The sequence below is a fragment of the Corythoichthys intestinalis genome, chromosome 6, assembly GCF_030265065.1.
Source record: "Corythoichthys intestinalis isolate RoL2023-P3 chromosome 6, ASM3026506v1, whole genome shotgun sequence".
In the NCBI taxonomy this organism is placed as follows: domain Eukaryota; kingdom Metazoa; phylum Chordata; class Actinopteri; order Syngnathiformes; family Syngnathidae; genus Corythoichthys; species Corythoichthys intestinalis.
In genome coordinates, this window is record NC_080400.1 from 18,186,839 (window position 1) to 18,209,259 (window position 22,421).

A 22,421-nucleotide genomic window follows, 5' to 3' on the forward strand; every position below is an offset into this window, starting at 1 on the left:
TTTTGCAGTGGCCACACATGCATACACCTGCACACAAACATACCTTCAGCGTGTCCTCGTCTTTTGCCGAGTGCAGACTTGGATGTCTGCTTTTATAGCAGCTGTCTGTCCGTCTGTCTGTCTTTAACATGTACACCCTCTCCTGTGAAGTCACTTCCTGTACCCCCTTTTTACATGTAACTGTGTGTGATGGCTTCACTAGGACAAATACAACTTTTTAAACACATTGGCTACTGCTATGCATGCATGCATTATGCGTATGGCTGTAGGTGTACTCATTTAGCTAAGTTACAGTGGTATGAAAACGTTTCTGAACCTTTTGGAATTCCTCACTTTTCTGCGTAAAATCATCATCAAATGTCAGCTGATCTTTGTCGAAATCACACAGATGAAAAAACAGTGTCTGCATGAAGTAAAACCACCCAAACATTTCTAGATTTTCATATTTTAATCAGGATACTATGCAGATGCGGACTGGGACTAAAAAGCAGCCCTGGACTTTGACTCAGCCCAGCCCAAAAGAAAGGCTGTATGAAGGGAAACACAGACCCTCTAGGGGGTCTGGGGACATGCCCCCCCGGGAGAATTTTTCATAACATTTTATTGTAAAATGAATCAATTTCGTGCACTTTGAGAGAAAAATGAATATGTCTAGACTGTGACTGTCTGACTTGGGGCGCTCAAAGTACTGCAAGGCTGAACTGGAGTTGGAGTCATCTTCTGTCCTAGCTCTATGATCAACCTGAATAAACAAATGAAAGAATTTATTTTTTAAAGCAAGTTTTATGTATCCAATTGATTATAATAATATCTATCCCCTGTGTATAAAATTACTTCATTGTTTATGCCATAATTAATCTTGCCACACAAATAATAAATTTCAATGAAAATACAATAAACATTTCAAGACAAATCCTGTATACATAACCTTCATTGGAAAGTATTAACCAGAAAACAAAACGATATATATATGATTAAAATATATATATCATATCAAATTTAACTACCTAAACTTTAAAGTAAAACTATTCATTTTATTAATATTTTGTTAAATTTCTTCTGAACTAATATTGCTGCTGCATGTGCATACGTTGTTTTACAGCTAAAATGTTTTTTCTTAGAAGAGGGATAGTAGGACTAGCATACTGTAACTAACACGATTGTAAACAGGGACATTGAATAGCTGGCACTAGCCCATTAATTGCCATTTATTTCATTTAAATTCTAGCTACCTGGTGGATAACAATTGCCAATATACCTAGCAGGTAACCTTCTTCATGCCATCTCAGCCCGGTGGCAACTAGAAAGTCCGCCAAAGCTCTTATCGCTCTATCCTGCCCCTTCGTGGGCCACAACAAGTCTTTCAGAGTCACAGCGCCTTGCGGCAATGGCCCACTTCTTCTTCGTTCTCCTCCTATCGGATTGGCGGTTAACAGCCAGGCGCATTGCTGCCACCTGTCGGATTGCATACGAACTGTAGATAATCATAGAGGATAGGGGGGAGAAAAACAGTGATGCATGTATGGCGGCCGCCGGCCGTCCAGAGCACCGGCCATTCTGTGATCCTCCAGAAGCTAGAGATTACCAATCCGCCCCTGATAGTATGCAAACAATGACAGAAGGAGGAAAATAAGTAAGTGAACCATCACATTTATTATTTTGTGCCCCCGCCCCCCTTTTGGCAGCAATAACTTTAACCAGACGCTTCCTGTAGCTGTGGATCAGTCTGGCACATTGATCAGGACTAATTTTGGCCCATTCTTCTCTACAAAACTGCTGTAATCCACTCAGATTCCTGGGATGTCTGGCATGAATCGCTGTCTTTAAGTCATGCCACAGTGTCCCAATGGGGTTGAAGTCTGGATTTTGACTTGGCCACTCCAGAATGTGTATTTTGTTCTTCTGAAACCATTCTGAAGTTGATATACTGTACTTCTGTGTTTTGGATCATTGTCTTGTTGCAGCATCCAACTTCTTTTTAGCTTCAACTGTCTGACAGACGGCCTCAGGTTTTCCTGCAAAACATCCTGATAAACTTTTGAATTCATTCTTCCATTAATGATTGCAAGTTGTCCAGGCCCTGAGGCAGCAAAATAGCCCCAAACCATGATGCTCCCTCCACCACACTTCACGGTGGGGATGAGGTGTTGATGTCGGTGAGCTTTTCCATTGTTCCTCCACATATGACGTTGTGTGTTACTCCCAAACTAGTCAACTTTTGTTTCATCAGTTAAAGAAATATTTTGCCAAAACGTTAATGGAGTGTCCAAGTGCCTCATTGCGAACATTAAACGGGCAGCAATGTTTTTTTTTTTTTTTCTTAGACAGCAGTGGCTTCGTCCGTGGAGTCCTCCCATGAACACCATTCTTGGCCGTAATTTTACATATGGTTGATGTGTGCACAGAGATATCGGACTGTACCATTGATTTCTGTGAGTCTTTAGAAGACATTCTGGGGTTCTTTTTTTAACCTCTCTGAGTATTCTGCGCGGAACTGTTGGTGTCATCTTTGGTGGACACCCACTCCTTGAGTGAGAAAAGCAACAGTGCCAAACAAACTCTCTCCATTTGTAGACAACTTCTCTGACTGTCGATTAATTAACATCCAGACTTTTATGGATGGTTTGTATCCTTTCCTAGGTTTATACTATCAACAATCCTTGATCGCAGGTCTTCAGACAGCTCTTTTGACCGAGCCATGGTGCATATCAGACAATGCTTCTGATCAAGACAATTCTTACCAGGTGTGTGTTTTATAGTGGGCAGGGGAGCTTTAAACCACTCATCACACACCTGACTTAAATTGTTTGGTAAACATTGGTTTCCATTGCTCTTTAAGTCTCCTTAGGCAGAGGGTTCACTTACTTATCTTTCCCCCGTCTGTCATTGTTCGCATGCTATCCTCATTAAAATATGAAAACCTATACATTTTTAAGGTAGTTTAAGTTAAAGCAGACACAGTTTTTCATCTGTGTGGTTTTGACAAAGATCAGATCACATCTGATGGTGTTTATGCAGAAATGTGAGAAATTCCAAAAGGTTCAGATACTTTTTCATACCACTGTAGCTGCTGCACACTTTGCATAGTGCCAAACAGCCTCCTTAAAAATCAAGAAGATTGAGAGCATCCTTTGAGGCTTTCACAAATAAGGAAATCAAATCCTTCATCCTTTGGAACGCCAACATGAAATTATCTACCGTATTTTTCGAACGATAAGTCGCAGTTTTTTTTTCATAGTTTGGCCCGGAGTGCAACTTAGGCTAGGCTCAGAAGGCAGGTCTTGATGAACAAATCCGATTTTTCTTCTGATCTGTTTTTTTGGTGTGCCCGTTCAAACTGCCATTTTTCTAATTGAGCCCGTTATCAAAACAAATGACTATACATACTGTCCAGAGCCGTATAAAGAGAGTCGCAACACTCTTCGATGTCGCCGCAAGTGGTCACGTAGTTCCTGTAGGGCAGACATGTCCAAAGTCAGGCCCGGGGGCCAAATGTGGCCCGTGGTCAAATTTCATCCGGCCCCCAGCCTCTGTCATAAAATCAATAACATCTGGCCTGCACACAGACTTAATAAATTGGTCAGCAGTACTGCAACCAGCATATGAAGTAGCTTACACACGAAATGCTGCTCCTCATTTACCCACTAAAGGGCAGCAGCACTTTAACCCTTTATTGCCAAATGTATCACATTTGATAAACCTAAAATTTCATGATTTTCAGACTTAGAATTTGACATTTCTTTTTTGGAAAAAAAAAAATGATGGATGCAAGTCAACACATGCATCTGCAGGTTCCATAAGAAAAAAACATTATTTAGCATGGGTTATAGATATTAGAGTGCTTACTACACATATTAATTTTGACTTTTCTTTTCACAAATTTGAAAAAAAGGTTTCTTTAGGACCTTATTTTTCAAATTCTGGGATTCTCTGATAATTGCTTCATGTTGCAGGTATTTAAGGGATAAGCAACATTACTCCGTTTGACCCTCTACTTCCAATTTCCTAAAATGGCGACAATCAACAAAAAAAAGTTGACTGTGACAGCCGACGCTTCAAGGATAGGTGGAAATTGGACTATTTCTTCACTAAAATACGCAACAAATGTGTCTTGCCTCATTTGCAAAGAGACAGTCGCTGTTTTTAAAGATTTCAATGTGAGGCGATATTACCAAACAAGACATGCTGACATGTACGACAAGATTACAGGAAAGATACGCAGCGAGAAATTGAAGCAACCTGAAGCTAGTTTAATTTCACAGCAGTAGTATTTTGCAAGAGCCCGAGAGTCGAACGGGAACGCCGCAAAGGCTAGTTGCGAGATTGTTGAAATTATTCATTAAAAAAATAATAAAGCAAATGTGACACACTGAATGGATTGCTAAATTTTGCTTAAATATATTGTTCTACATAAAGGACGTCAGCCAAGGTCGGCCCCCCACATTTTTACCACGCCAAATCTGGCCCCCTTTGCAAAAAGTTTGGACACCCCTGCTGTACGGTGTGGGTAGTTCCAAGCACAAGCAGCGCTGTAGTGGTTTTCAATGGAACTGACACCGGTAATTGCGACATTTATGGTAAAATGGATAAAATTGCGTATCTACTACTAGTTTGATTATGTCACTGCATTATAATCAGGGGTTAATTTGAGCCGGAACATGTTCCGGCACCTCTTGATTTTGGCCTCACTGTGTTCCGGGACTTATTTTGGCAGATCCGGCACCTCTGGTGCATATAAAATAATAATAATATAAAAACGTTGGGGGGAAAGAAGGAGAGGAGTCATTGATGGCTTTCTCCACTTTATTGTGGCAACTATAAGAAAACAATAAACAAAATAATAGCGAACTGCCGTCACATTCGACCGCGAACTTTTGCTTCTCGCTCGTCTCCCCCTCGCCTCCTACTACTCACAGCTCTCCAGTCCCAGCGTCTTTTAAACGGATCATGCATCGTGTCTTGTTATGAGATTTTTGTTGACAAAGGTATCGAACACATGACGTGCTGACAACTTTGTTTCTTTATTAACACATGGAGCTAACAGTAGGAACACAGCTTGGGGCAGGCAGGCTGTGCGGAGCGATAGATAGAGCCTGTGCCTATGGGTAAACCCATTGGCAGTGTATCAAATACTTGTTCTCCCCACTGTATGTTGTTAGTTTACCGAATAATTGAGTGCTAAGATAAAGTCTTGTAAAAGTTGACCTGTTTTGCCGGCAACGATTGAACTCTGAAAGAGAGAAATAATTATGGTTTGTGTTTCCGTGGCCACGGGCAACAGCTCCCACCCGGGCCATGTCAGCCGCTTCCCATGGGGCCCGGCGACCTCCATCTCCTCAGCTTGCTCGCCCTCATTGAGAAAACACACCTGCGCTATTAATAGCGGCCAATGCGCTAATAATGGCAGAAATAACCGGACCCCTAATTGGCGACGACCTTCTCGGGTCGCACTGATGTCATACCCTATGCACACCTCTCTTTTCCTCATTGGGGCAACCCGTTCATATCTGCCTCCCTCTTTCATATGTGGACAAAAAAAAATAGTAATAACAATACAAAACGAATGAGGAATAATCAGCTAGTTGGGAAGGCAACACGCACTGCTCCTTTCCCAGAAGTGACACGGGCTTTGACTAATACCTGGAAAACAATACGTCACCTCAGCTTGTTACTTGTAGCTACTTTGCTCACTAGAAGTTTCTTCAAGACCATGCGCGATTGAAGTCAGAATGATAAAGAATGATGAATCCGTTTCATGTCACAACTTCCGACTCAAGCAATCACCAGTTAACCCTCTTTTAGTTCTGACAAGTTCTTTGTCTAGAACCCAGTGGTGGACACTGGCGAAGCTCAAAGTGTGTCTGCCTGTGAGTGCTTTATTATGGTGGAGAAGCTCAGCACTACCCGCTTCTCTGTAAGGAAAGAAACGAGAGTGCCAAAAGTCAAGTCACCAAAAACAAGCTACAATTAAAAAAACCCCACCAGAAATAAGATTTTTTCGCTAGTCATTTTGATCAAAGCAAGTCTGTATGTCTTTAAAAGTGTAACAAATACACAACGCTTACAGTAGGGCAAATAAATATTTAGTCAACCACCAATTGTGCAAGTTCTCCTACTTGAAAAGATTAGAGAGGCCTGTAATTGTCAACATGGGTAAACCTCAATCATGAGAGACAGAATGTGGAAAAAAAAACAGAAAATCACATTGTTTGATTGTTAAAGAATTTATTTCCAAATTAGAGTGGAAAATAAGTATTTGGTCACCTACAAACAAGCAACATTTCTGGCTGTCAAAGAGGTCTAACATGGCTCCACTCGTTACCTGTATTAATGGCACTTGTTTTAACTCATTATCGGTATAAAAGACACCCGTCCACAATCTCAGTCAGTCACACTCCAAACTCCACTATGGCCAAGACCAAAGAGCTGTCGAAGGACACCAGAGACAAAACTGTAGACCTGCACCAGGCTGGGAAGACTGAATCCGCAATAGGTAAAACGCTTGGTGTAAATAAATCAACTGTGGAAGCAATTATTAGAAAATGCAAGACACACAAGATCACTGATAATCTCCTTCGATCTGGGACTCCATGCAAGATCTCACCCCGTGGCGTCAAAATGATAACAAGAACGGTGAGCAAAAATCCCAATGGACAGATTTTGAGTGAAAATCTCCTTCCATCAGCAAGGGCATTGAAGATTAGACGTAGCTGGGTCTTTCAGCATGACATTGATCCTAAACACACAGCCAGGGCAACAAAGGAGTGGCTTCGTAAGAAGCATTTCAAGGTCCTGGAGTGGCCTAGCCAGTCTCCAGATCTCAACCCCATAGAAAATCTGTGGAGGGAGTTGAAAGTCCGTGTTGCCCAACGACAGCCCCAAAACATCACTGCTCTAGAGGAGATCTGCATGGAGGAATGGGCCAAAATACCAGCAACAATGTGTGAAAAGCTTGTGAAGAGTTCCAGAAAACATTTCGCCTCTGTTATTGCCAACAAAGGGTACATAACAAAGTCTTGAGATGAACTTTTGGTATTGACCAAATACTTATTTTCCACCGTGATTTGCAAATAAATTCTTTAAAAATCAAACAATGTAATTTTCTGGAGTTTTTTTTTTCCACATTCTGTCTCTCATGGTTCAGGTTTACCCATGTTGACAATTACAGGCCTCTCTAATATTTTCAAGTGGGAGAACTTGCACAATTAGTGTTTGACTAAATACGTATTTGCCCCACTGTATATCACACCACTATATTTTCATTATTTTTCAATAATTTATTGTTTATTTCAAGGCTTATACATTCACTTTCAAGGCAACATGCATATTGGCCCAAAACCGATAGTGAAAAACCAATGTCGATATTATCCGATACATCTTAAAATGCTTTTATCCGACCACTGTAGTTTTATTTATTTATTTGTTTATTTTCACAAGAAACCCCAAGAAGAAGTCTTTAATTTACTAAATGAAAAATACTGGAAAAACCTTTTAAAATTTACTTTACTTTACTTTACTTTTTAGTTATTTCTGAAGAAAAGAAAAATTGCTTGATCTGTCATGGAGAACAACAAAATGTTATTAAAGGCTCTGCTCTAGAGGAGATCTGCATGGAGGAATGGGCCAAAATACCAGCAACAGTGTGTGAAAAGCTTGTGAAGAGTTACAGAAAACGTTTGGCCTCCGTTATTGTCAACAAAGGGTACATAACAAAGTAATGAGATGAACTTTTGGAATTGACCAAAAACTTATTTTCCAACATGATTTGCAAATAAATTCTTTAAAAATCAAACAATGTGATTTTCTGGAGTTTTTTTCTCAACATTCTGTCTCTCATGGTTGAGGTTTACCCATGTTGACAATTACAGGCCTCCCTAATATTTTCAAGTAGGAGAACTTGCACAATTAGTGGTTGACTAAATACTGATTTTCCCCACTGTATGTCATTAAGTGTCATCCAGTAAATTATGTCACCAAATCCATTACGTCCAGCTCAGATCCTTCACATCCATTTAAATGTGAGATAATTTGCCAGATAACACAAAATGACATCTGTCATAAGCATTCAGTAATGCTCATGACAGTGTCATGTAATAATTATGATGGTCTTAAGGCGCCACTGTCAAATATAGTGTTACCAAATACCATAACTAGCAATTATTGAAACAACTGGAACAGTAACTGAGAAAGAAATAATTAGCACAGAACATGAATTTTGATTTTTATTTACATCTGTAGCACCGCAATGCATGCTGGAGGCATGTTGGACAACAACAGTATTGAAAGCACGTGGCAGCCGAGGTTGACTGTCTCCCCCAAGGGAGTAGTGATAGCCAAATGAAGCTTCTTGAAGCAATGAAGCTTTGCAGTCAATGGGTTCAAAGCTTCATGGTGGTTCATTTGGTCTTATGAGAGTCGTATGACGCCACTGTCAAATAAAGTGTTACCGTTTCATATTTTTGGGTGCAAATATCCCATAATACAGTGAGGACACCTGCGGCTTATAGTCCAGTGCAGCTAATCTATGGAAAAAATGCCATTTTCGTGCCAAATTTAGTCGGTGGCGGCTTATAGTCAAGTGCGCCTTATAGTGCAAAAACAACGGTAATCGTTAAATTCTGCAAACTACTCGTGAGAAAAATACCGTAATTTTCGGACTATAAGCCGCTACTTTTTTCCTTTATTTTGAATCCTGCGGCTTATAGTCCAGTGCGGCCTATTTGTTGATTTATTTGGGTTAATAGGTAACACTTTATTTGACAGCGGTTTCATAACATTATCATAAGACGGTAATAATAATGACATGACTCTATCATGGGCGTTGCTGAATGCTTGTGTTATTAAGTGTCATCCAGCAAATTATGTCGCTAACACCATTTATGTCCAGCTTGGATCTTTTACATCCATGCAAAAGTGAGATAATTTGCCGGTTAACACTAAATGTCATCTGTTATAAGCCTTCAGTAATGCTCATGACAGTGTCATGTAATAATTATGATAGTCTGATGGCTCCACTGTCAAATAAAGTGTTACCAAATACCATAACTAGCAAATAATGAAACAACTGGAACAGTAACTGAAGAAATAATTAGCACAGAACATGAATTTTGATTGTTATGTACATCTGTAGCGCTGCAGTGCATGCTAAGAGGAATGTTGGAAGACAACAGTGCTAACAGCAGGTGGCAGCAGAGGTGGGCTGTCTACCCCAAGGGAGCATTGATGACCAAATGAAGCTTCTTGAAGCAATGAACCAATTGGCTGTAAAGCTTTATGGTGGTGGTGCATTTGGTCTTATGACAGTCGTATGATGCCGCTGTCAAAAGAAGTGCTGTATCCCATAATACAATGAGGACAGCTGCGGCTTAGAGTCCAGTGCGGCTTATCTATGAACAAATGCTATTTTCGTGCCAAATTTGTTGGGTAGCGGCTTATAATCAGGCGCGCCTTATAGTGCAAAAATTATGGTAATAGTTTGGGAGAGCACTATTAGGAAGTCACCCTTAAATCAACAGGAAGTGACCCAATATAGAAAGTGACCCTGAATTCCCCTCAATTCAGCATGAAGTGACCCCAAAATGCCTCCAAATCAACAGGAAGTGACCAGTTATCATCAGGAAGTGCCCCCCCCCCTCCTTTAAAGGCCCTCAAATCAACAGGACGTGACCCAATATCAAAAGGAAGGGACCCAAAAATGCCCCAAATCAACAGGAAAAGACCCAATATCCACAGGAATCGAACCCAAAATCGTGTCTCAATAAAAACAGGAAGTGACCCCAAAATACCTCCAAATCAACAGGAAGTGACTCCAAAACGTCCCAAAGTCTACAGGACACCACAGCAATTTATAGGGCCCGAGCACTAAGTGTGCGAAGGCCCTGTTGTTTTGCAAAGGATTTTTTTTTTTTCAGGGCAAATGAAAATGGCCAATTTGGAGGCCTGAACATGCACGAAAAGTCACCAAAATTTGCACATACGTGCGGAAAATTGTAAATTTCGATAATTTTGCAACGTTGCAAAAAAATGTAACACAATGGCTCAGTGGCGCCCCCTTGAAATTTTAAAATTGGCCTATAACATCAGGGTCTGTCAGCGTAGAGCGATGAAATTTGGAGAGTCTATACCTTGTCCAAAACCGCTCCAAAAAGCATTTACACCCATATTCCAAACCCAACAGGAAATCGGTTATTTTGGATCGAATATGAAATTTTTATCGATTTACAGGGTGCACATTTGAGACCTTTTCACCGAGGGAGTTAGTTGGATCATCTTCAAAATTGGTGAGACTGTTCAGAAGACATATGAGATCTTAAGTTTTTAAAATGGTGCATTTTCATTCACGAGTCTGACCTGGGCGAGGGGCCAAAGTCGGCCATTTTTTCGGCAAAATGACAATTTCAGTAAATGACTAATAGTTCCTTGACACAACGTTCAATCTTTTTCATATCTGGCATGTATGTGCGGTATCCCACCCTTAACACGAGTACATTGAAATATTACCCATTAGGCCTAGCGCCCTCTAGTGAGAACAGGAAATGCCTTTTTTTACGAGACAGGTTCCTCCTCCAAGGGTAAAAAATCTGTTGACCTCAAACCTAAATCAGGGGAGCCTTAAGACCTGTGTTCAGGTGCCTGATCAAAAATATTGAGGTTTCGTTGAAGCAGAGGGGTCCAAACAGGAAAGTGAAAATGACCGTCAACAATTTGTCTCGCAAAAAACTTTGAACAGTCATAACTCAGCAGATATAGAACATATCTGCGCCAAACTTCCCGTGCTTGTTGAGAGTTATACCCTGAAGGGTCTTGTAAGGGTCATTTGCATCAGCTCTACAGTGCCAACTAGTGGCGACAGAAAGGAGTTTTAAAACAGGCCTTTCCTATTGGGTTTTTTCAACGTAGAGCAATGAAATTTGGGGAGTCCATACCTTATGCAAAACTGTTCCACAAAGTCTCTTGCACCCATTTTCCAAATCCAACAGAAAATCGGGTATTTTGGATCGAATGTGAAAATTTTATCCATTTGTAGTATAGTTTACATTTGGAAGCCTGAACATGCACGAAAACTCACCAAATTTTGCACATACATGCGACGTTACAAAAAAATGTAACAAAATGGCTCAGTGGCGCCCCCTTGAATTTTTCAAAAAGGCGTTTCCTATTAGGTTTTTTTTTAACGTAGAGCAATGAAATTTGGGGAGTCGATACCTTGTGCAAAACTGCTCCAAAAAGTCTCTTGAACGCATACTCGAAACCCAACAGGAAATCAGGTATTTTGGATTTGAGACTTTTTCGCCAAGGGAGTTAGTTGGATCATCTTCAAAATTGGTGAGACTATTCAGGAGACATAGGAGATCTAAAATTTTCAAAATGGTGCGTTTTCATTCATGGGTCTTACCTGGGCGTGGTGCCAAAGTCAGCCATTTTTTCGGCAAAATGACAAATTCAGTAAAAGGCTAATAGCTCCTTCACACAACGTTCAATCTTTTTCATATCTGGCATGTATGTGCGGGATCCCACCCTTAACACGAGTGCATTGAAACATTACCCATTAGGCCTAGCGCCCCCTAGTGGGAACAGGAAATGCCTTTTTTTACTAAACAGGCTCCTCCTCCAAGGAAAAAAATATATTCACCTGAAACCTGCATCAGGGGATGTCAGGGACGCGGGCAGGCAGGCAGGATGTGTGGACCCAATTGCAGGGGAAAAAAAGCGAGGCAGATAGGGCGGTGCAAAAAATGATTTAATTAAGGCCGACAGAAAAAACAAAGTACAAACCAAAACTGAGGTGATTCCAAAAACACAGCAGCAAAGAAAACTCAGGTTACTAACAAAAGGCTGGGTATCAAAAAACTTACCTGGAACACGAGGGCTTGGAGAGACATAGACGCTGACACTGACATAGACAATGACGCAACAAGGAGTGACAAGGAACTGGGTCATTATATACGCAGACAAGGGGTAACGAGACGAGGAACAGCTGGGTAACACAGGTGGATGCAGATTGCAGGATACACTGGGAAAACACTCACAGGTGAGAGCAATGGGTAATCACAGGGACAAGTCACACAAGGAGAAACCAAACACAAAACCTAACAGGGGAGCCATAAGACGTGTTCAGGTGCCTGATGAAAAATACTGAGGTTTGGTTGAAGCAGAAGAGTCCAACAGGAGAAGTGAAAATGACTGAAGCCATTTCGTCTCACCACAAGTTTTGAACAGTCATAACTTCTACAACATATCTGCGCCAAACATCTCGTGCTTGTTGAGTCATACACTGAAGGGTCCTGTAGGGGTCATTTGCATCAACCCTACAGCGCTAACTAGTGGCAATAGAAAGTCACTCATTTTTCTAATATATGTCCAGTTCTTTTCAGGTTGGTCATTGTAGTTTCAAGACCTTTTGAAATACTTATTTTACGGCCCCTGTCCACATCTCTGTCTGTTGCCGTGACGGCCCTTTATTCGCTCCTTTTTTGTAATACTCTCTCCAATAGGGGTTTTTATCTCTTAGGTGTGTGAATGTAAAGAGGCGACTTTCGAGCATGTTAGGTTCTAATGAGATGATTAGAGAGGAGGATCTGCCACCACCCTGACCTGCACACTGTCTGAGTTGCGCTAGATTGCGAGGGCCCGTTCAGTCCTGCTTGCAGGCCTAGTTTTTCTTGTAATGCATAAATAATTCAATGAACTCCCAGAGCCTCGTGTTGGTCACCTTTCATTAACTGCCGATTTAATCGTAACACAATCCACACACGCTTGTGGGCGGAGGTATCGGAACTCTCGCTTTACATCTTGACAGCCGCCGGTACGTCTCGTTCTAATAAAACAAAAAAAAAAACGCTTACAATGCGCTGACGCTGGCACGCGTCTACTTTCGGGGCGGTTTTGTAACATGTCATTACACTGTCGCTCAAGGTGGATAGAATCGTCACGACATAATGTTTGTCGACTAATGTAACTAGACCACAATTGTGTGCAGGAATGAAGGCGTAGCATTTCAGGAACTTGACAAAAAGACGTCGAAACTCGGATTGGAAACGAGATGCATTCAAGGATTAGCCCTAAACTGCCTTAATTGTGGAATAACTTTGAAGTTTACAGCATTTCTTTGCGGCTAAGCAACCAGAAGCAAGGTTTAACTCTTTATATGGCATAACATATCATTTGCTGCCACTGGCAGCGCTAGATGTACAATCTACGGTATTTTGACTGGAAGGGGTAAATGAACTGAAAGATGAGCATTCACAAGCAGTCCCAGTTTAAATGATTTGGACATTTGTCAATGACTATCCATTCAAAAAAAAAAAAATCATAAAATCAAAATCATATTTTGAGTGCTATTGGTGGCTGTAACACTGATTTTATTCATTTTTATGTTTTTTTTTATTTTTTTAAATAACATTTTATGCATAAGCGGAGTTTGACTTTTGTGGCGGGGGGCAAAACATGTTGATGACCCCAAAACACAGTGTCAGCAGTAAAATAATATTTTAAAAAAATAATAATAACTTACAAGATATATGCTCTGACAGTAGCTTAGCCCATGATCGTACAGTGGTATGAAAAAGTATCTGAACTAGGGTTGTTCCGATCATGTTTTTTTGCTCCCGATCCGATCCCGATCGTTTTAGTTTGAGTATCTGCCGATCCCGATATTTCCCGATCCGATTGATTTTTTTTTTTTTGCTCCCGATTCAATTCCAATAATTCCCGACAAATTTTCCCGATCATATACATTTTGGCAATGCATTAAGAAAAAAATGAATAAAACTCGGACGAATATATACATTCAACATGGAATACATAAGTACTGTATTTGTTTATTTTGACAATAAATCCTCAAGATGGCATTTACATTATTAACATTCTTCCTGTGAGAGGGATCCACGGAAAGAAAGACTTGTAATTCTTAAAGGACAGTGTTGGGCACGTTACTTTAAAAAAGTAATTAGTTACATTACTCACTACTTCTTCCAAAAAGTAACTGAGTTAGTAACTGAATTACTCTATAGTAAAAGTAACTAGTTATCAGGGAAAGTAACTATTTCCGTTACCTTAAAAAGAACTTGTTGTATGTCAAAGGATTTGAAATTTTCTGAACAGTATTCGAGTCAGTAGAATAGAGAATAACAGACAGGTAGTTAACTTGTTAGGTGCTTCTGCAGATTTGAATTGCTTACCACAGATGTTGACAAAAGCTTTGCCCCGGAACATAAATTACACATTACATGCAGGTTCTTTTCTTTAATTTCGACAAACTTGAAATAGTGTCTATATCTCCACCTCTTAAAGGACAATTTTTCTTCTGAATGCTCTGCCATCCCGACCCTGTGCATCTGTTTTGCGTGTGTGTGTTTGCCGCACGCGCTGTTCCGTTTTGCATGTGAAATCACCGGCTCTGATTGGCTTACCACGACACATGACTCTAACCCTCAGCCAATCACAATCACTTCCATCGCGTCTCTCGAGGGGCTGCATTCAGGTAGGCTCGTTTCCCGACAATTCACGTCACCTTCAAAGCGTCTGCCGTCCTCAAGATGGAAGCAGAATTATTGCTGGCTGACAGTGGGAAATGGGAACGAGGCTAGCATCAGGTGTAGCAAACACAGAAACGTTACCAAACTTTGGAAAGCATTGTCTAATTGAATGAGCAGGGACAAACAGCTTGGAGTCAGAAGTACGTGCGCTATTCTCGAACCTGAACGCACCCCAAATCTTGGATGACAAATCAACAGAGCAGAGAGTCGACTCGACACGGCTGGTAGTTTCTTCAATTTATTCAGAGTAAGTAACGCACCGAAAATTAATTAGTTAGATTACCCCGTTACTGAAAAAAATAACGCCGTTACGTAACGGCGTTATTTATAACGGCGTTACTCCCAACACTGTTAAAGGATAAATGTGACTTTGTATATTGTGACTAAATATTGCCATCTAGTGTATTTGTTGAGCTTTCAGTAAATGATACTGTAGCCATTTAACTGTTCTGCCCAAATGCATGATGTGAAGTGCAACCATGACTGTGCGTAGTGGCACCAATTGATATATCTTCTCTGCGATGGGAAACAACATAGGTGTTAACAAAAAGATCAGCTACTACCTTTCCTCCCCACATTGCCTCCCACAATATTTCTAATTCTTGAGAGAGGGATTGTAAGGCTTTAGCCAATTAAGAAAAGGCTCCAAAGACTGTCAAAATTCACTCTACTCATTTTACGCTGCCTTTTAGCTCTATATATATAGGTAAAACGGCGCCATTATAGATTGAACGCGAGAATGCGTGAGTGGGTCGTGCGTTAATTGCGTTAAATATTTTAACGTGATTAATTTAAAAGTAATTACCACCGTCAACGCGATAAATTTGATGGCCCTACTTTAAGCCAAAACTAAAGACTCTGGATGAGTGTAAGACATTTAACGTTAAATACAATTAGAAATCGATTTAATTAAAAAATATATATATATTAAAAAAAGGCATGTCTGATATTTTTTTGCCGAATCCGATACTTTTGAAAATGACGTGATCGGACCCGATCGATCGGCATCTTTAATCGGAACCTTTGGAACTGCTCAAATTTCTGCATAAAATCAACATCAAATGTGATCTGATCTTTGTTAAAATCCCACAAATGAAAAAACAATGTCTGCTTTAACTAAAACCACCCAAACATTTTTAGGGTTTTATATTTTAATGGGGATTGAATGCAAACAATAACTGAAGGGGGAAAAATAAGTAAGTGAACCATCTCGTTTAATATTTTGTGGCCCCCCTTATGGCAGCAATAACTTTAACCAGACGCTTCCTGTAGCTCTGTAGCTTCTAGAGGATCACAGAACGGTTGGTGCTCTGGACGGCCGCCATACATACGTCACTGTTTTTATCCCCCCTATCCTCTATGATTACCGTAATTTCCCGAATATAAGGTGCACCCGTGTATAACGCGCACCCCAAATTTACTTGTAAAATCTAGGGGAAATTATTGTACCCCTTTATAACGCGCACCCTAATTTTAGCACTAATAAATATAGGAATACAAGAAAACAGAGCTCGTGTACAGATACAGAAATGTCATTTTACTGACTGGTGAAACACAGCACAAGCATAGCACATTGGTAGTTCAAAACATTAGCATAAACTGAGAATATGTACGTTAATAACATGATCTGATAACTTCTTGAACTTACCAGAATCCAGGAGAAAACAAAACAGATGTGACTTTTCTTTTAAAGGCTGCTGTATAACTTGCTCGTTTCATCATGATGAATAAATGTTTCTTCCATGGATTGATACGGTAAAATGAAAGTGAGAACGTAAGTCGGAAATCCGAAAAAGCTCATCGCTGTCGACACGACAGTAACAATAGGAACTATTGTTATTTGGATTTGAGTTTCCCGAGGGACAGATATAGTTGACGGACACAGAAAGTCTGTGTTTTGTTACGTTTGTCACGGTCCGAGTTGCAGAGCTGCAATTAAACTTCGACTCAAAAGACAATGCTTCTCAGCAAGACATTTCTTCCCAGGTGTGATTTTTACAGCAGGCAGGGCAACTTTAAACCACTCATCAGTGATTGGAAACACACCTGACTTAAAATGTTTGGTAAAAATTGGTTTCAATTGCTCTTTGTCTCCTTAGTGCCAATACTTTTGTCCGACAAATTTTTGGAATTGATTTTTTTTTTTTTTTCATTCTCTTTTGTGTTTTTTTCATTGCAGGCAGAAAAAATGAAGATATTACTACCAAAGCATTTGTAATTGCTATCATTTTCTGGGAGAAATATGTGACAGAATTGCAGGGGTGTGAAAACCTTTGACCAGCACTGTATTACCACAAAAAAACGGCTAAATACACCTAGTTTAAAGAGCATACGACAGGAGAAAAAAAGTCTTAAATGGCATTATTATGTGAATTAGAATCATATTTTGAGATGATTCGACTATATACAACAATTTAGCAAAGCGTAGATGACGAGAAATTAGTTTTTTAACCTGCCGGTTAGCCACGCCTATCATTATAGGGCTCTAGCGTCCCCAACAGGTGGATGACGTCAGCGGGAGACTGGGCTCATCAGTTTTACTATTCAGCCCATTGAGGGGGAATTATTCAGAACGAGATAAACGCGACGAAGAGCCCCGCAAAATGTTATTGTTTCAGTCGCTCTACTCCCAATATTTTTACAAGACATTCTTTTTATCCAAGTATTTTTCCCAAATAGCTAAATAAATGGCTTGAGAAGGACCAGTCAGCCCGTCGAGGGGGAACTATTCACAACGAGGAAAACGCGACGAAGAGAGCTGCAAAATGTCATTGTTTCTGTCTCTTTACATCAATATTTTTACAGGATATTCTTTTTATCCAAGTATTTTCACCAATTGCTAAATAAATGGCATGGTCATGACAAATAACAGTCTTGTGCTAGTTGGAATATGAAATAATAAAAATGCACTTATTCAGGACGACATGGCAAAATTACTCCATAATGGTCAAAACTCTCGACTTCACCTTTACTGTCGCACCTCCCAAACGATATTTTATGACACCTAAATCGGACATATGTCATTACCCTTTCCCGGCTTCGGAGAATGTAAACAAACCAAAAGGCGTGACAGCTAGCCGACATGCTAACCCGAACCGAGTGATGTTTCAAAGTCTTCGAAGCGGAAAATCACACATAACTAGCCTGGATTTATTGACATGACGACTGGGTTGTCGATTGTCTTTGCGGATCGGCAAACCGCCCGGCGGAGAGCAATTTACAGTTCGTTCCCCGGAGGAGGGTGGCTGCAGTTGTTGTGCAGCTAACGTGCTGCTAATGTGCATGAAGACAGCTTTATACATGCCTATCAATGATCAAACGTAAGTAGTCCTTTATTTAAAGAAAGTTTGTAATGTTTACTTTGTAATCGCTGTATTCGTATTTGACATAATACAGAACAAGATGTTAACTCACTTCCTCGTAAGTCCAATGGTCCCACAGTAAATATCCACGGTGAATGGGAACCTTTTGAAACTCCAAAAAGGCGCATACGCTTCTCCCTCATGCAGAATGATTTTTCTGCAGCCGTTTGGCTGGCGTGATGCGAAAAATAAACGTATAAATCCGCAAAATCAGCTGAATCCTTCGTCCTCATACACAACAATACTCTGTATAGTGAAGAGGACGTCTTCTACCGTACACGTCACAGCGCCCTCCTCCTCAACGCAAGACTGAAGCCGGAATTCACTCATTTAATGGCGCGGGATTCAAAAAACTAAATAAACATAGCGATCGCTTCCACACACATCCAAGCGGTCCATATCATTCAGGAGCATAAAATACCGCATGTATTATGAAATAAACATGCTTTTTCGTGTCACATGCACTATAAACTAAATTACGAATGCATTAAAAAACAACAACAAGAAACTTACCTAATGTTAGTCTTAACAGGGAGCAGCTAGATTCAGCCATGTTAAATGAGTTGTGTCATATTCACTGTTGTCACTAGAAGGCAATGTATCCACCCAAATCAAAATAAAACAAAATGCAAACACTTACAAAACAAACCATTGCAACGCCACTCTAATTAAACCAATACTCGAGGCAGCAAAATTTGATTCAAAGCTTTTTTTGTAATCGAAGTACTCGATTAATCATTGGAGGACTGAGGCGAAAATTAAAAGATTGGCCATAAACAACACTGAATTACGAAACCATAATTAAAAGTCCAAATTAGTACGTGGTGCCTCGAGATCTGAGTGACCAATTTTTGTTGTTTTTCGAGATATGAATAGCAAAAGATCATGCTTTAAAAAAGTCCGGCCCGGGGGCCAAATGCGGCCCTCGGTCAAATTTCATCAGGCCCCCAGCCTCTGTCATAATAATCATTAACATCTGGCCCGCATAGACTTAATAAGTGCAGTAGTAGTATGTTGGTCAGCAGTACTGCTACCAGCATGTGAAGTAGCTTACACACTAAATGCTGCTCCTCATTTACCCACTAAAAGGCAGCAGTACTCTAAGCAACATTACCCCGTGTGACCCTTTACTCCCAATTTTCTAAAATGGCGACAATCAACAAAAACTGTTGACTGCGACGGCCGACGCTTCAGGGATATGTGGAAATCGGACTATTTCTTCACTAAAATACGCAACTGCTGTGTCTGCCTCATTTGAAAAGAGACAGTGCGCTGTTTTTAAATAGTTCAATGTTAGGCGATATTACCAAACAAGACACGCTGACATGTACGAAAAGATTACAGGGAAGAAGTGAGAAATTGAAGCAACTTGAAGCTAGTTTAATTTTACAGTAGCATTATTACATTATTACATTACATATAACAGCAGTATTTCGCAAGAGCCCGAGAGTGGAAAGACAACCCCACAAAGGCTAGTTGCGAGATTGTTGAAATTATTAATTTAAAAAATTAGGGCTGCAGCTATTGATTATTTTAGTAGTCGATTAATCGATGAACTAGTTCGAATAATCGAGTAATCGGATAAGGAACATGAAAAATCAAAATACCTGAGCTGAGCCTCAAACGGTATAAAAAATAAGGATTGACAAAAGAACAATGGCTAACTTACATAGCAAATGTCTGCTAGCTTAAATGCTATAAAATACTAACGCTTTTTTTTTTTTTTTTACAATGCTCTTGACAAATGGTTTGGACACATATTCCCACAAAAAAAAAAAAGCTAAATATACCAATACACTAAATTACGAATGCATTTTAAAAATATTAGCTCAAACAAAAACTTATGCTTACGTTGGTTTTAACATGGAGCAGCTGGATTCAGCCATGTGAAATGAGGCAGACTGGAGGGCAGTGTATCACTTTAATTAAACGAATACTCGAAGCAGCAAAATTTAATTTGAATCTTTTTACTTTAATCGAATACTGGAGTTAATCGATTCATCATTTCAGCACTAGAAAAAAAAATAAAGCAAATGTGACACACAGAATGGCTTGCTAACATTTCCTTAAAAATATTGTTCTACGTAAAGGATGTCAGCCAAGGTCGGCCCTCCACATTTTTACCACATCAAATCTGGCCCCCTTTGCAAAAAGTTTGGACACCCCTGCTTTAGCCCATCTTAGGTCAAATGGATTGGACATCTATCACCGTCAGTGGCACATAAATCACAAAAGAGTCTCCAACGGTGTCACAGGCCACATTTAACAAATGCTTAGGACAACTGGACCCCCAATTCCAGAAAGTCATTTTGATGAAAAATAAAAAGAAGAATCCCTGGGGAGAAAGGGCATTAAAACAGGCCAAAATTCAGATGTCAGAATGAATCACCAAAAGACCTCAGAAATGGAACATACGTTTTCCTTGATGGTTTAATTTGTTTCTCGATGGGTGGCCAGTCGGTCCAGACATACAAACTATTTGTTTTCAACACACTGTCCTTCAAATTTCCCTCTTTAAAGCAGCTGCTCCGACCCCCAACCGTCGACTCGCCCAGCAGGGATCCATTGTGGCCACAAAAAGGGGTTTATCTTAACGGGGATTAGCGGCAACGAGCTAGCGGCTAAACGTAAGGAACAAAATTAGCGTGTGTGTAAGGCAGACATTTTGGCTTGTTTTTGACGGCGGGAGATCATGTAAGGTGTGCTAGCTGTCACCTCCTGTGCAGAAGTCAAACGATCCAGCTTCTTGTCTCATTCCACAGGGAACGGCACACACATACTCATTAATACTAATTATAATTTATACATTATTTAAAAATAATTCTCAACATTTTTTCAATTTTATTTGATTTCTTAATGAATTGTATTATTTTTTTAATTTTCCAATTTTTAGTTGTGTTTTGTTGTTGTTGAATTTTCTATATGTTCCTTTTTTATTATGACAATTAATATGTAGTTATGGACTACTCCAATGCTTTTTATGTTTATATTTGTTAAATGTAAATTCATCCACCAAGTGGTTAAAAATGTGAAACACAGAAAATATTCAATTTTTAGGCGACGCAGAAGATGGTTTCGAGGCAGTCTGGCCGACTTGATGCCGCACAGAGAGTTTTAGACTCGGGTGGAGAGAGCTAGCTGTGGCGGCTAGCTTTAAACTGGCGTCGAGCACTGCGTTCAAGGTCTGCAAAGCCCTCCGGCCCGATTTGTTTGCCGTGTCCTACAACCAGCCAGTGGGAAGTCATAGCAGATTTCTGGCGTCTATGGAACTTCCCAAACTGCGTTGGGAGCCTTGATTTTAACCTTATCATAAAAAGCACCGAGGCACTCTCAATCAGTGATGATGTATAGTGTGTGAACTGTCTGTTATTGAAAATTAAAGATCAAAACAACTCTTGACACCAAATCTCTGCTTTATTCTTCATATACTTGAAGTGTGACATGTAAATAAGTCACGGACTCACAGCAAACATATGTACACAATAAATGATGAAGTGCACCAACCAAAAATACGACATAAAGTGATAAAAGTTGGCAGTTTTTGGCCGACTGGGTCACCGCTTCGTGTGGCCACTTGATTCCGAACACACACGTCTCGGTGGTTCTTCCATTTTTTTTTTTTTTCAATCGCCGATCTTGCCATTTGGCAATCACAATAATGTCTTGATGAGACTTGCTCTTCGATGATACTCGCGTCGGCTTGGTCCATTTTTGCGTGTAGAAAATAATGTTTGATTCTATTCTACAATGGCGGTGATTTCGCGCTCAACCGGAAACAACAGTCTGAGCGGACCAGTCACGGTCCGTTTCTGCACGTCATACGCGACACGAAGGTTAGAAAATTCGAGAGGAGCACGTCAGGCTACGGCGCAGGGTCGTAACTCGGGTCTTCCTTGACAGCGCAGGTCTGACGCGGAAGTATAACTCGGCCTTTAGTGTAACGATCCTGTCTCGTAGTTTGAGACCAGGGAATTGTGGCACACTAACGCCGTTATTTTTTTCAGTAGTGAGTAATCTAATTAATTACTTTTTTCATCTTGGCAACGCCGTTACTGAGGATGCACAGGCGTGCGCTACTATGTGTTACTACGTTGGTTGAATGACGCGAGAAAAGTCTGAGGGACACGGAGTCACGGAGACGAGAGAGCAGAGCTGGAGTGGGGAGGAGGCAAGGGAGTTGTTGCGCCGTTGCAAACGCGATGCTAGGTGGCTCCAATAATCCCTGACTGTAGCCGATAGCCTACAAACTACGCCCACATGATGCTACAGTAGATATCACATACAGTGAGGCAAATAAGTATTTAGTCAACCACTAATTGGTCAAGTTCTCCCACTTGAAAATATTAGAGAGGCCTGTAATTGTCAACATGGGTAAACCTCAACCATTAGAGACAGAAGGTGGAAAAAAAACAGAAAATCACATTGTTTGATTTTTAAAGAATTTATTTGTAAATCATGGTGGAAAATAAGTATTTGGTCAATACCAAAAGTTCCTCTCAATACTTCGTTATGTACCCATTGT

General features: G+C 40.3%; 1 protein-coding gene across 1 annotated transcript in view; it reads left to right on the forward strand.

Moving 5' to 3' along the window:
* LOC130917721 (uncharacterized) overlaps positions 1-22,421 on the forward strand; it is a 60,348-nt gene that overhangs the window by 14,347 nt on the left and 23,580 nt on the right. The window lies entirely within an intron of this gene.